This window comes from Pleurodeles waltl, chromosome 3_1, assembly GCF_031143425.1.
Source record: "Pleurodeles waltl isolate 20211129_DDA chromosome 3_1, aPleWal1.hap1.20221129, whole genome shotgun sequence".
Classification (NCBI taxonomy): domain Eukaryota; kingdom Metazoa; phylum Chordata; class Amphibia; order Caudata; family Salamandridae; genus Pleurodeles; species Pleurodeles waltl.
This window is the reverse complement of record NC_090440.1, coordinates 856,121,851-856,138,494: the sequence shown is the minus strand read 5'-3', so window position 1 is coordinate 856,138,494 and position 16,644 is coordinate 856,121,851.

The window sequence follows — 16,644 nt, the reverse complement described above, 5'->3', positions numbered from 1 at the left end:
TTGCCATTCACATTGTGATTCCTCCCATCACGGCAATGTGTCATCCCACTTTATCCATAGGCTCCCTTCACTTTGAGTGGGTGCACAAAACCTGTGCACATTGTTCACAGCCACCTAAAAATTGTGCCTTTCTCTTCAGAGACCATTGCTTGGCTTCACCGTCACTCTCATTTGCTAGTTTCTTCTTCTTCATTATTGTCCTTTAATCACCTTACCCGGTTTCTTAACCCAAATCCAATCTCCAATTTAAATATTCGTTTTTTTAACTCCATGAAGTTCATCATAACACCTCTTCATTTCAGAATGCCTTTCTTTCATTCTGTCTTGAACTGACTCCAGAGACCAATGCACTACATTAGGCTGATACAACCAATTTAAACTAAACTTGGAGCTAGGTTCGCATCCCCTCATTATAACAAATGGAGACAACTCTGGGACTTCATTCTTCATTACCCTGTATGCCCATACTGCCTTATGCAGTTGTACCTCCTAATCCATGCCACTAGCAAAAGCTGACTGAATCACTCCCTTTGTCACCCTGTTGAACCTTTCCACCATGCCGTTGCAAGTAGGATTACAAAGGGATGTAGTTTTATGTTGCACTCCAATCCTTTTAAAATAGTCCTTGGACATTCTTGACAAAATCTGAACCCCATTATCACTTAATACTACCTTGGGCAAGCCCTCAGAGAAAAAAACGTTCTCCAAAAATTCCAAAATACCCTTCGTATCTGTTCTTTACACAACTTCTAAAACAGGCCATCTAAAATAGGTCCACCAAAACAACTACATACTTTTGTTCAACCCCTAGCGGACCAACAAAGTCCATTGCTACTATCTCCCACAGCTGTTTGAGTAAAAAGTAGTCTCAGAAAGGTGGTCTCAGGGTTTTCAAAGTTTTATCAGTACTGGCACATTTGGAACAGTCTCTCACATACCTTTCCACTTCAACATCCACATTTGGCTACCAAAACTAATTCCTCACTACACCTTTGGGGCCGGATGTAGGTAGAAATGGGTTTGCGACTCGCAAATTGCGAGTCGGAGCGACTCGCAATTTGCGACTCGCAATCCCATATGCAGGATGGTGTCCCTGACACCATCTGCGAATCGCAAGGCGGTCGCAAAGACCCACCTCATTAATATTAATGAGGTGGGTAGCAATTTGCGACCCCCTTGCGAGTCCCTGCACTCACAGGGATGGTAGCCTGCTGGAGACAGCAGACCACCATGTCTGTGACTGCTTTTTCAATAAAGCAGTTTTTTTTTTTTGGTATTGCAGCCCGTTTTTCTTAAAGGAAAACGAGTTGCAATACACTCGTGAAAATGAAACCATTTGGTTTCATTTTTTCAGAGTAGGCAGTGGTCCATAGGCACCACTGCCTGCTCTGAAAAAATATTTTTTGCGCCATTCACAAAGTGGAAGGGGTCCCATAGGGACCCATTGCCTTTTACGAATGGGTTAGCACCCACTTCACAAAGCAATTCTGCGTAGCGATGCGAATCGCAAATAGGATGGGGAACACCCCTTCCTATTTGCAAGTCGCATTCCCATTTTGCGAGTCGGTACCGACTCGCAAAATGGGAATGTGCATCACGATGCGCGTTTTGCATGGTGCAAACTGCGAATTTCGCAGTTTGCACCATGCAAAACGTTTCCTACATCTGGCTCATAGTTTTTACTATTACAAAATGTCCTTCATGGCATAACTTGACCATTGTTCTCCTTGACCCTTTCGGAGGAACAATCCATTCTTCCCTCATAATTGTACCGTTCTCCACGGGCAACTGAGTCTTTGCTTCCCAGAAAGGCTTGACATCCTTTTGGAATTTGCATTTATTCCTTGCAAGAATTCTTTAATTGCTGTCAGTGTTTCATCCTTGTCAAATTCAGATTTCTATTCTTCCTTACATACAGCATGGCTAAGATCACCATGTACACAGGCTACTTGAAAATCGTTCCAACCTTCATTCTTCCAATTTAGTGGGCATTCTAAACAATCTGCTACTTGGTTGTTTTTCCAGGTACATACACCAGTGTATATACATAGTCTTGCATCCTTACTCATAGTCTAGCAATTCTTGACGAAGCATTCACAGTACCCTCTGTTGTCAATAATTTCACTAGAGGTTTGTGATCACAAAAATCGTTATAGGTTATCCCCATACAAAAGCTCAGAAGTGATCCAAAGCTCAAGCCAATGCCTCTTTCTCAATTATAGGATACTTTTCTTCAGTTGGCGACATCGCTCTGGAAGCAAAAGATATGATGAATGTCCTTCCTTCCTTGTCCTTCTGGCTTAATACCGCACCCAAATCTTTACTGCTAGCATCAGTTGTAATATAGTTATCCAAATTTGGGTCAAAAGACTGTAAAGCCTGAATCTTATTGATTTCAGAAGTAATGTGGGCAAATTCTTCTTGGCACTCCTTTGACCATTTAAATTTTACTTTGTTTTTTTAACAGCTGCCTGAAATGAAAACTTTTATCAGCAAATCTAGGAATACATTTCTTACAGTACTCAACCAATCCTAGGAAAGACCTGACATCATCCTTAGAACTCAGGAGCGGAGCTTCCTTTATGGCGTTCACAAGAGATGCTTTTGGTTTGATCCCTTGAGCTCCAATGTCATGTCCCAAATAAGTAACACTGTCTCTGGCAAGCTTGCATTTTGAAAATTCCACATTTGAAACAACTTTTTTCCAGTAGGTTCATCACAACCTTCAATCTAGAATCAAGCTCCACCTTGTTTCCTCCCTAAACCAGAATGTCACCTTGGAAAAAATTGATGCTGGTCTTATTCCCCTACAACTGAAACTGAGTCTTTGCAAAACTGCTGCAGCAGATGCCAAACCAAAAGGCATTCTGTTAACCTGGAAACACCCAAAAGGTGTAATGAACACTGTCAACTTTTTGGAGTCAGATGTCAATGAAATTTGATGATATAAAGCTGACAAGTCTATTGTTGCTAATATTTTTGCACCTTTGAGAGACATCACTATTTCATTTTTTCTTGGTAAAGGAAAATTATCAATAACAATATTATTGTTCAAATGGCGCAAATCCACACATAGTCGGACCTTACCATTACTACGTCTGGTCACCACCACTAGTTCATCCAATTCTTTTGACACTTCATCTCTAATCATAATCTGAACATTCTTTACCTTATGCACCTTTGGAACAGCATTGGTTTTTAGAAATACACGGTGTTCAGATCCCTTCAAGTTACCCAAAGTTGTGTTAAAAACAGATGGAAAGTTGCACAGTAACTCCTCAGCGGCATCCACTACCTCATCCACCACTTTCACCTGTTCGTCACTATTAGGATCCAAAATAATGTGCAATTTTCACTGATCAATCCAACCCAATACTGGTGGTCCCTTCTTACTTATATATATACAATTTGGCCTGTGTACACCTATTTTTGAATTGAAAGGTCAACCATCTATATCCCAAGATATCAATCTTCTCTCCACTATACCCTTGTGGTTGTATGTCTGGTTCACATTGCTCCTCACTAATCTTTCCTGTACATTTGCTCCTTCATATTCCTTCATTTATGATAGTAGAAAGGAGAACCATAATCTACACAAATCTTCATTTTAACACCATATATACTTATTTGACACTCTGGTTTATTGCAAATACACTCTTCATTAATATTTAAAATCAATTTGTTTGAAGAACTCGCAATACAATCACACCCATTCACAACACTCACATCACTTTCTCCATCCATATCCACTTGCTCGTAATTCTCGAATATGCACTTAACATTACTCTGTTTTTCCCTGCAGACTTTTGCAAAATAACCAACTAATCCACAGTTGCCACTCTTCCTTTGAAGTGCAGGACATTCTTGCTATACACTAGGTGATCTTTGCTACCACACCTGTAACATTTATTTTTTTCTTTTGTAGAAAAATTTGGATTGGGCATTGAAAGTCTTCCCTATAGGTTTGGGAATCACCTTACAAATTGTTTCAGCTCCGTTTTCCTTAGCTAATAACTCCTTAGCACACCTGTCCGACATCTCTGCTTTACGTACTATGTTAATAACATCTTCCAGTGGTGAATAACCATTTACCCATAAGCGTTCCTTAATATTCTGATTGCAGACATGCATTACCACTTGGTCCCTAATTAACTCATTCTGTAATGCTCCAAACCTGCAGTCAATAGCTATTTTTTGTTAAATCAGCCACATAATTATCTACTGACTCATCTTCGTTCTGCTTATGCTGGCAAAACGTATAGCTAGTAATGCCGATACAAACTTTAGGTATGAGGTAGATGTCAAGATCTTTTAATGCCGCCTCAAAAACATTAAAATCCCCCAAAACAGGGGCCTTTAACATTTGATTATAAACTTTTAACCCATGAGGACCCAAGGAATGTAACAAAATTCTCTTCTTTTGTTCCGCTGACATATTGCCAGATTCATCCACAGCTGCTATATAATTTACAAAGTTCTCTTTCCACTCCTTCCATTTAATGTTAGGGTTAGTACCTGCTGGCCAAAATGCATGTGGTGGAGATATACTCAAATGACTGCTAGAATGTGCTTTTGGTAAAAACAACAATGTGGATGCTTCCAGTATACCAACAGATTCACACTATCATTAGAATAGCATCCTCTTCATGTTACTTTATGGAAATCCTCCCAATGAATAAAGATGGCCGTCGCACACGAGGGACGTTGATATCCACAGTAATTTGACCTTTTGCTAGACTTTAGACTGAGCGTTGATTTGTCACCCACGTCAACTCCATGCACGTTTCACCATCACCGGCACAGCTTGTGCTGAATGGTGCTTGCTCACAGTGAGTACGTGTTTATCGGTTACTAAGTAATGCTTGCGCTGACTTACAGGCACGCGTATAAGCTGTTGCTTGCTCCAAAACAGTGAGAAGACTCCTCCACAATTCTCTTCCTTCTTCTTTCTAGCGCTACCATGATAACGTTAGGGGGGCGCAAGAAAAGTGGCACATCATTGTTGATGCACCACTTTCTTCTTTGCCCCTCAAACACTCCTCAGCATAGATGAAGGATTACACGCAAATAGATTTTGAGTGCTTTTTTGCAAAAATATTGTTGGGCAAGATTTAGCTGAAAAATTATTCCTCAGCAGGGGCGTACCTACCCATTGGTGCAGCAAGAGCAGTGCACCAGGGCCCAGAGCCCTGAAGGGCTCAGTGACCTCAGATAATTGCTGTACTTTAATACCCTGAAAGCAGTCAAAGGGGACTGCTTGCACTAGGGTTCATGGCATTCTTGCTACGATAATTCGACCCTTCAGTGATATTACTCCCATCTTCAAAATTATTATCTATCAAAAAATCTGCTTTTTTTCAGTTTTTCAAACAACTCTTCGCATTTATCTAGTTGAGTGAACCAAATCTTAGAAACCCCTGCCGCAAAGGGTAAGTAAAAATGAGATTCTGGACTCCTGCCTTCTGCAGGCATTAGTCTCAATACAAGAAGCATCTTTAATTATTGCGGACACGTTGCATACATTTGCAAAGACATTATTAATATGTCTTTGTGAATGTGAATCAGTTTTTGTCATGGGTGTATGATGTTTCAAACTTGATCTGCAAAGATGGGCGCCTTCACATTTCACACACATTTGGTTAGTTTCTCAGCAATCCCAACTTCAAGAAGTTTGTTTCAAAAATAATCTTCGCTAAATCGTTTCTTACTGGAAATTTCCTCTCACTAAAATTGTTTGTTTTAATCTATCGTCCGCAAATCGTTTTTTACACAACGTTAATCATTATAAGGGTGCTCGGGATGCACTTTCACAATTTCTTGCACTTCTAGGTGATAAATCTGCCTACATCTCAAACAAGAACACAAGAAAAACAGACCAAATCAAACTGCACAAATTGCAGTCTAGTGGCATAAAGCTATCACTCCGGCAAATCAAGACTTGTTAAATTCATAGTATGATTCCCGGAACTTTTGCATCGCCGTTTGTCGGCAGAACGCCTCAGGGCACACAACTGACAAACTTAAAGAGGAGCTATATGCAGCTATATGGAGGTACTGAATAATTTACAGCAGCGACGAGCTACGGAACATTCTGCATATTCATTTTCAGGGGTATCCAATTTTCTGGCAGGTAGCTCCAGGCTGCATACCTGTCATAGGCAAATGGATTCATGAGGTCTTATTCCAAGGCATTGTTGCCGACTTCAATGTGACAGGAAGGGGGCACAGAACATGACACAACTTCACAAGGCATTGGACAGGAGAGTGAGCTTGACAGTACTACAAGAAGGACTAAGGGAGTCAGATATTTCATTTCCAGGCCATCAAGGCTGGTATTTATGGAGGAGTTGCCAGCAAGGACACAGACAAAAGGAAGGGGATCCAAATCACTGAAAAGAGTGAAATTCATGTAATTTGATTTGTGTAAGTCTACAGAACTTCTGTAAAATTACACTAAATTATGCAAAATGCAAATCTGTCATGTAGTGCTATATGTTAGTGCAAAATGCGTTCTTGTGTCAATTTCTGATACATGGATGCATGTTGCGCAAAATATAGTACAACAAACTAAGATGTTATGTTTGTAGAGGTGTACAGAGTTCGAAAATAACTGATCAGTGTTTCTAGTGATAACGACACTCCTCTTTAAGCTGCTAAAGCGGGACTCACAACGCCACTGGGCTCAAGTATGCCCAATGTGGCTGCGGAGCTCACAGCGCTAACTAAATTTGCATCTCATTGATGACACTCAGTAAGGACAAAACATTTCAACGATTCTCCAGGTGGCTCCAGCTTGACTCTGTCTTTTGGAAACAAGAGTGATTTCTATATTGTAAATCTTACAGTAATGATGCATCAGTAGAACGATTACCCAAAGAATAACGGTTCTGATTGAGCCAAACATTTCCATTTATCACTTTATTGCTGTCTAATTGTTTTTCACTGTATACAAGGCTTATTCATTTGTGGCCCATGGCTGGGAGACGTGTGAGATGGCTATGTTTAGCCAGGATAAGGTGTTTTATTTCTAGAGGGATTGAAGGTTCCAGAGTATGTGATCTTCCTATTCATCCAAACCTGTAGTTGAGTTATTCTACATAACAAGAACATTGTGCTGCGATGCACCATGTCTGCCCAGTTTAAATCAGCGGTAATGACTGTCTCACTGGGCCAAAATGTACTATTCTCATCTTTGTGAAGCTTTTCAGCGTTCCAAGGATGCTAAGAAATGTAAATTATGCCTTATCATAGAAAAGGACCCAGGGATCAGGAAAGAACAGTGCACGAATGAATCCACAAAAGCAGGGATCAGGAAGGAACGGTACACGAATTAATCCACAAAAATGTTAAGAACAGTAGACATTATCAATTACTGTTTCTTATTCAAGCAGAGAGCAGAAGATATTAGGAATTACTGTTTATTATTCAAGAAAACAGGTTTCAGTGACTTAAATGGAAATCTGCTCATCCTTTTCTCCTGAATTAGTTTTCTATGTTTTGCTCGTTTTTGTTTTCCATGTCGTCTAACCTGCCATACTTTGTAATTGACACTATGATATGCTATTCTTTGGATGAAAGGGACACTCAATGTCGTTACGTTTTCCGTACCCTTCCTTTAGGTACATATTTTTTTCTAGGACAACGACATGTCTCCTTTATCTGATTATCTGATTCCTATATTGTTGCTGTTTTATAGGTCTCTCACATCCACTCTCTTGCCTTTGGTTAAATTGTCAGAGTGTCAGTGTCTTTTTCTGACTAATTTCTTGAGGTCCTCTATGTTGAGTATTTTATGCTCTCGCGCCATCTCATTCTTTGCATTCCAGATCGGAATGTTAAGATTTGAGAAATTACAATTACACCGGAGCGCTGGGGGCAGGAGGACGTGTATAGTAGATGGTGCTGAGTGAAATAAAGTTGTACTTGTACCACTTTATTGGTGATTCTTACTTTGCAAGTGAACCTTCACGCGAGTGACCGGCATCCTCAGAACTGGGTTTCCTTCTGCTCCAAGCCGCCTTCTGAGTCGCAATCTGGCATAGCGTTCCGGTGGCACTTATTACTGTGAGTTCGTTGGCTTTTGTCTTCACTTATATGGCTTTACTTGGAGCGAAGTTTGGAATTTGTCTTTTCCGTCATTTTGGATAGTTGGAACTGTGTGCAAGCTTATTTTCTTAGGTGCCGCTTTCCGTTCCTCCAGCGCATTACGTTAATTGTTTATCTGGCTACAGATGCTTATTTGTTACGCTCACACGCACGTCTCGTCGGTATTACTCATCAAGCAGGACTCTGTCTACACGTGCCTAGGTAATACCCTTGCACACAACATGACGCCACCATTTTTCAGGTCGAGAATAGCGCTGCTTTTCCGACGTGTTGGTATGTATCTGGGCTTTTAACAGTGCCCACCTGACCCCCATCACTATCACTCTTTCATGGGCTTGCACTTCAATCTTTGATAACATAGGTAAATCGTTCACGTCTGTCCCTCCTTGAGGAGGTTTTGTTACCCCATTGGCTATCGCCCCTGTTACATGGCTAATTGCACTTTTGCCGATAAGTTTGACTGTGAGCGAACTTCCTTTTCCTTTTGTGTCTCTCCTTATCGCTGATGTTCATGGCGGCTGTGGCGCTGTGAAGGGCTCGCTTATGTCAACTGTTTTACTTTTGATTTTAAAGTTATTTTGCAAGAAAAGTTCGATTTGGAGTTTACAGCGCTAATATGTCTATTGTCAGGGAGGAACCTGGCCTCCCATAAACCCCCAATATGTGGCTCTCTTGAGGGGGAAAGGTCGATTAGATTTGGAGCTCTTAATGATGGAGACCTCAATACTTAGATTTTGGGAAACTGCTGAGACTTTCACTTTTGCCTAGAGGCACATTTTGTCGATTTTGGGAGATAAGCAGGTTGTTAGGTAGCGATCCCTGGTTTAGCTGTGAGATGTTACTACTGCTAGGTGCCTCAGCATTTTAACCATGTAAAAAAACTACAAAGACTTTGCAACTTGCAATCGTTATGATCCAAACAAATTGGTTTTTCCTTCAGGTATTGACTTTTTACCTTAAAGGAATTTTACCTTTCTTCAGTTTCTCGAGGTTGGAACGTTTTATTATGAGATGTGATTATATTTTTAGGACTCATATTTCAAGATAACGGGACCAATTAATAAAAACATAAATCTCCCACCATCTATTTCTTTACAGATTATTTTGACTTCACAAAGAATTCCAGAAATACTAGTTGGAAAACCATTTTCAGTTTCTATAGGATACACACAAGCATGTATTTACTTACTCTACATTTATGGCTGAGTAGATGTTTAGTGAAACTGTTTTCCCACAAGCTAATTCAGTTGTCTTTTTTTCGCTGGAGAAAACACTTTTTCACTCAGAGAAATCACTTTGCCTACTCTCCAACAATGTGTCCTATTTCCATACATATACAGAGTTACTACTGCCCTCGATGGGCTTAAATATTTGATTATATACAAGGTAGGAGCATTTATGAAAGACAGCAAATTAAAAGTTTGTGGGTGTTCACCCATTCTGGAAGACGTTTCTGCATTGGAATGTTTAATGAACGCCATGGGAGTAGATTTAGCATGCAAACGAAAAATCAATTTTGTAATTACTCATAATATGTGCAAATTTGTATACCTAAGTTGACTGTAGGTACGCGAATGGCTCTATGAATCAAGTCCGACATTTCTTGATAAAAATTGTTGAAAGTATTATCACCTTTTCCATGTGGTAGATGGGTGTTTCTCTGTTTTCTTTGCCCACAATATTTTTCAGTTTACTTTATTTTATCCAAAGTGCCCCATTACTCTGCTTAAACATTCTTTATGGGTTGAAACACCAATAAAAAGCATCACGGGCCAGTCTGTGAGTATTGTGGGCTTTTACCCATGGCCAATGAAGGCCCATCACTTTCACTCATTCGTGGGCTTGCCTTTCAAAAATCCTTTATCATCATTGGTAAATGCTTTACGTTTGTCTCTCCTTGGGGCGGTTTTGTTACCGCCTTGCAAACTGCCCCTGTTTTAAGGATAATTGCACGATTGCCAATACGTTTGACTGCATGCAAACTTCTTTCCTTTTTGTGTCTCTCCTTCGCGCTCTTGCTCATGGCGGCTTTTGTCAACTAATGTTTTACTTTCATTTTCAATTTATGTGGCAAGAAAAGTCCTGTTAGGAATTAACAACTCTAATAACTCTAACGCGAGCAAATGCGTGGCCCATTGCATGGCAAATGCTTGTTGAGGAAGTTACCCATCTGCCCATTATTCATCTGTATGTGTTTTTGGTGCTTCCACTTCTGCAGTCTGATTATATTTGGAAGCTATATTGCAATTGTGCCTCGTTTCATGTAACTTTACTGAGGGATGAAGATTGGACACTCTTTCATTGAGTGAGCTATTCCCTTGGGCATATATATTAATTGAGATTATTTTTGTTTGAAGACCTATTATGGATGTGTTTTTTTTTAAATCTTTATTTTGTTGAATACTCGTGGGGTGAAGGTTGGACACAAGTTTATAGTGAACTAGTCCCTTGCGCTCATATTCCTACTGATACTATTTTCAGAAAGGATTTACAATGTGTTCACAAAATTTTTTGTTGCCTGCTCCACAGCCCTTTTGGCCTATTGGAAGTGTTCCTTGCATGAAATGGCTTGAGTGGAAAGCATTTTTCCTAAACTACATTGAAATGGTTGATGAACAGGGTGATATGTCACCAGAACAGAAAAACACATTATTTTACATTGTGTGGGTCCCGAGGGATTAAAGGTGTACTAGGTATTTTTAGGTCTTATCTGCCCCCGGGGGAGCGGGGGGGCAGAAACCCCTAGACACCAGGAATATATATTTGTTTAAGTTTACTTTTGTTTTTTATATGTGGGGAGCGACCTCTTACGCAAGGGTGGCTCCCCTGGGGGCCAAATTATATTTAGGCCATTTCTGCCCCCCTTGAGGGCATATCGGCCTATTTTTGTTAGGCCAATCTACCCCCAAGGGGGACAGAAACCAATAGACTCAGAGATCTTTATTTTTTTGCGTCAATTTCATGCAAGGGGAGCGACCCCTTAGGGAAGGGTCGCTTCCCTGGGGGGGGGTGGAGGGAATTTATTTTATGCCATTTCTGCTCCCCTTGTGGGAAGATTGGCCTATTTCTATTAGGCCGATCTGTCCCCGCAGTGGGGGCAGAAACTCCTTAGGTACCAGGGATTAGTGTGTGTGTGTATGTGTGTGCTTTGTTTGCGGGGTCAGCCACTTGGGCAAGGGTCGTTCCCCATGGGGGCACATTACTGTTGGCCATATCTGCCCCCCTTGGGGACAGATCAGCCTATTTTTGGAAGGCCCACCCTCCCCTCCTCTTATGGCAGCCGCGGCCCGATAGCAGGGAGCAACCGTTGACCCTGCTTCTGCAGACAGGTCGCTCCCCGCTCCGCCTTCCGCGCCACCTCCATCCCGTTTCCTTGCTGCTGTTTTTGCTTTTTCCTGCCGCTGAGTCCCCTGCGGCCCCTCCCCCCTCCTTCTCACCGCTTATTGGTCAATTTCCCTGCCGCTGCGTTCCCCTGCGGCCCCTCCCGCCTCCCCCTCCTTCTCACCACTTCTTGGTCAATTTCCCTGCCGCTGCGTTCCCCTGCAGCCCATCCCACCTCCCCCCCGACCTTCGCAAAACCAAAGACCTACTGGTCTTCAGAAAGAACCTCAAGACATGGTTGTTCGATCAGTGACCCTCCCTGACCCCCCCCCGTTTCCCCTCCCCCAGTGCCTTGAGACCCTCACAGGTGAGTAGCGCGCTCTACAAATTTTTTGATTGATTGATTGCCCCCAAGGGGGGGCAGAAAGCCCACCAGAGACCAGGGAAGATTTTTTTTTCAAAGTATGTGGCCATACCCCCACCCCAAATAAATGGGGCCAAAGTTGTTCTGCCCACCAGTGGGCAGATGCGGCAATTACCCCCCCCCGATCCACACCCCAGGGGGGCAGAAAGTCTACTAGATGCCAGGGAATAAAAAAAAAATAGTGGGGTGGGGGCTACCAACCAGTATGGGCCTGGTTATGCCCCCACCCCAGCTGAAGGGGGTAACAGTCTTTCAGCTCTCCCCCCGCACATTAAAACATCTTATCTCACAGCAAGCAAGAGGACATTTGATTATTTTAGGTTTTGGTTTTACATTTGGGCCATGAGAGCTTGGCTAACTCTCAAAATCGACCCACTTGGAATGGTGAGGGCTGCACTTTTTGGACTTTGGGACGCTGCCATGTAGAAAAAGACAAAGACACATCTGAAAACGAAACATCTGGGTGATTCCAGGGTGGTGCGCTTCACATGCACCCGCACCATTTTCTTACCCACAATGCCATGCAAACCTCCAACTTTGCTGGAAATCACACATTTTTCCCACATTTTTGTGATGGAACATTCCGGAATCTGCAGGAATCCACAAAATTCCTACCACCCAGCATTGTCTCATCTATACCGATAAAAATTCTGCTGCACTTGTCAGCCTATATTTTTTTTATCCAAACTGCACTTTTGGACCCACTTTGGTTCCCCCTCAATTTCAACATGTTTTTGGCTCTTCCCAGCCCACCTACACAAGTGAGGTATCATTTTTACCAGGAGACTGAGGGGAATGTTGGGTGATCCCTCACAGAAATGTGGGAAAAATGTGATTTGTTTTACCTAAATTTGAGGTTTGCTGAGGATTCTGGGTAAGAAAACACTGGGTGATCCACGTAAGTCACACCTCCCTGGACTTACTCGGGTGTCTGGTTTTCAGAAATGTTTGGGTTTGGTAGGTTTCCCTAGATGGCTGCTGAGCCCAGGACCAAAAACGCAGGTGCCCCCCGCAAAAACACGTAGTTTTGTATTTCAAAATTTTGATGTGTCCAGATAGTGATTTGGGGCATTTCCTTTCGCGGGCACTAGGCCTACCCACACAAGTGAGGTCCATTTTTATCGGGAGACTTGGTGGAATGCTGGGTGGCAGAAAATTTGTGGCTCCTCCCAGATTCCAGAACTCTCTGTCACCGAAATGTGAGGAAAAAGTGTTTTTTTGGCCAAATTTTGAGGTTTTGAGGTTTGCAAAGGATTCTGGGTAACATAACCTGGTGAGAGCCCCACAAGTCACCCCATCTTGGATTCCCCCAGGTTCTAGTTTTCAAAATTGCACAGGTTTGGTAGGTTTTCCTAGGTGCGGGCTGATCTAGAGGCCAAAATCCACAGCTAGACACTTTGCAAAAAAACGCTCTGTTTTCTTTGGGAAAATGTGATGCTCCAAGTTGTATTTTTGGGGCATTTCCTGTCGCGTGCGGTAGGCCTACCCACACAAGTGAGATACCATTTTTATCGGGACACTTGGGGGAATTCTGGGTGGAAGGAAATTTGTGGCTCCTCTCAGATTCCAGCACTTTCTGTCTCCGAAAGGTGAGGAAAAAGTGTTTTTTTGGCCAAATTTTGAGGATTGCAAAGGATTCTGGTTAACAGAACCTGGTGAGAGCCCCAGAAATCACCCCATCTTGGATTCCCCTAGGTATCTAGCTTACAAAAATGCGCAAGTTTGGTAGGTTTCCCTAGGTGCCGGCTGAGCTAGATGCCAAAATCTACACCTAGGCACTATGCAAAAAACACGTCAGATTTCAATGTAAAAATATAATATGTCCAGGTTGCGTTTCCTGTCACGAGTATTAGGCCTACCCACGGAAATGAGGTACCATTTTTATCGGGAGACTTGGGGGAACACAGAATAGCAAAACAAGTGTTATTGCCCCTTGTCTTTCTCTACATTTTTAACTTCCAAATGTAAGACAGTGTGTAAAAAAGACTTCTATTTGAGAAATGCCCTGTAATTCACATGCTAGTATGGGCACCCCGGAATTCAGAGATGTGCAAATAACCACTGCTTCTCGACACCTTATCTTGTGCCCATTTTGGAAATACAAAGGTTTTCTTGAAACCTATTTTTCATTCTTTATATTTCAGCAAATGAATTGATGTATACCCAGTATAGAATGAGAACCCATTGCAAGGTGCAGCTCATTTATTGGCTCTGGGTACCTAGGGATCTTGATGAACCTACAAGCCCTATATATACTTGAAACCAGAAGTGGCCAGCAGATGTAACAGTATATTGCTTTCAAAAATCTGACATCACAGGAAAAAGTTACAGAGTAAAACGTGGAGAAAAATGGCTGGTTTGTTCACCTCAATTTCAATATTTTTTTATTTCAGCTGTTATTGTCTGTAGGTAACCCTTATAGGATCTACACAAATTACCCCTTGCTAAATTCAGAATTGTGTCTACTTTTCAGAAATGCTCAGTTTTCTAGGATCCAGCATTGGTTTCAGACCCATTTGTGTCACTAACTGGAAGGAGTCTGAAAGCGCAAAAAATAGTAAAAATGGGGAATGTCCCAGTAAAATGCCAAAATTGTGTTGAAAAATGTGGTTTTCTGATTCAAATCTGCCTGTTCCTAAACGCTGGGAAGATGGTGATTTTAGCACTGCAAACCCTTTGTTGATACCATTTTCAGAGAAAAAACTACAAGCCTTCTTCTGCAGCCCCTTTTTCCCATTTTTTTTTAAAGAAACAAAATTGTTGTATTTTGGCTAATTTCTTGGTCTCCTTCAGGGGAATCCACAAAGTCTGGGTACCTCTAGAATCCCTAGGATCTTGGAAAAAAGGGACGCAAATTTGGTGTGGGTAACTTATGTGGACAAAAAGTTATGAGGGCCTAAGCGCGAACTGCTACAAATAGCCAAAAAAGGTTTGGCACCTGAGGGGGAAAAGGCCTGGTAGCGAAGGGGATAAGGGAGCAAGCTTTTTCACCACAAAAGACCTTTCTGCAGCATATCACCCGAATGTATTACAGGAAAGTTGCAAGAATTTCACTGCTTTTATCACACCTATAGGCTGCTATCAATATAAAAGGATGCCGTTTGGACAGGCATCAGCTGTTGCTGTATTTCAAAGACTTGTGCATTAATTATTTGGCAAGCTAACCAAAGGCCAGTGTTTTCAGGATGACATCCTAATTTATGGGAAGGACAAGGCTGAATATGATCAATCGTTGGAAAGTGTTTTAAAAATTCTAGACACTAGGGGGCTAGTGGTAAAATGTTTCAAGTGCAAATTTGCTGTACATGCTGTCACATATTTAGGGCATGTTTTGAGTGCAAATGGGGTGAAGCCTAACACTGAATTGGTAGAAGCAATACAGCTGGCTCCTGCACCCACCTGTAAGGATGATGTAAGGTCTCACAAAATTTATGCCAAGTACGTTAGAACTTTTTCATGTAGAACTTTCCATATAAGAAAGTTACTCAAGAACAAAAACAAATTTAACTGGTGTGAGGAGTGTGGAAAATAATTTGAAAATATTAAAACTGCTCTGGCAAGAGCTACTGCACTGTCAGGCTTTGATCCCAATTTGACTAGTAACATCACTCCTTATGCCAGCTCAAAAAGGTTGGGTGCAGTTTTGTCCCAAAAATTGGAAGGAGGAGGAGAATCTATCATAGCTTATGCTTCTAGGTCTCTCACAGCAGCTGAGGAGAAATATTCTGTAATAGGAAGTGAAGTTTTAGCTAATGTGTGGGTTCACAAGCATTTCAGAGCTTTTGTGTGGGGCAAATTGTGTGAAATAAGAAGTGATCACAAACCATTAGTTAAGTTACTCAATACTAATGGCATGATCAAAGCATCTGCATGCATAGCTAGGATGTCCATGAGGCTCCAAGATTTCATATACAGAATATTGGCCCTCATTATGACTTTATAGGGTGGCAGAGGCCGCCCACTAAACTCATGCCACCATCTGACCGTCAGTGCGGCCAGAACACTGCTGGACCTATTACTAGTTTCTTGCTCGGCTGGCGGGCGGAAACAGCATTTCCGCCTGCTGGCCGAGTGGGAAACAGGGCCTTAACTTTGATTACCAGCCAGCAGCAATGTGGCAGTGCGGCGGTGCAGCACCTGCCGAGCCTTCCACTGCCCGTAATTCGAGCAGTGGAAAGCACGACCGGGCTGTCCCTGGGGGCCCCTGCACCTCCCATGCCAAGTGCACCCATTCTGCCAGCCTTTCCATGGCGGTCCAACCGCCATGAAAAGGCTGGCGGATTGGGGAGACGTAAGCTTCAGGGCAGTGCTGCATGCAGCGCCACCCTGGCGGATCACAAATGCTGAGACCGCCAGGCTGTCGACTGGCGTCAACCTGACGGTGTCGGCAGTCGGACCGTGGCAGCTCCGCCACGGTCGTAATGTGGCAGTCAGACTGCCACGACAGCAGCAGTCTGACCGCCACCACCAGTCTGATGGTCTTAAGACCTACAGACTCGTAATGAGGGCCATTATGTGTGCCTGGTAAGGACAGTGCAAACATGGGAAGAAGAATATGTTAAGGACAATAGAACACAGAAAATACATCCTTGAGGGATGATCTAAAAAAGGTGTGTTATAGTCTGAAATGAGATATTTTTGGGAAGTCAGAAATAAATAATCTCAGGAGAATGGTATTCTATTGAGAGGAGAGAAGGCAATACCTCCCACAAACGCAACAAAATATAATACACTGCAATGCCATGAAGGGCATGGAGGAATTGTCAAACCCAAACAATCAGTCAAAAATGTTT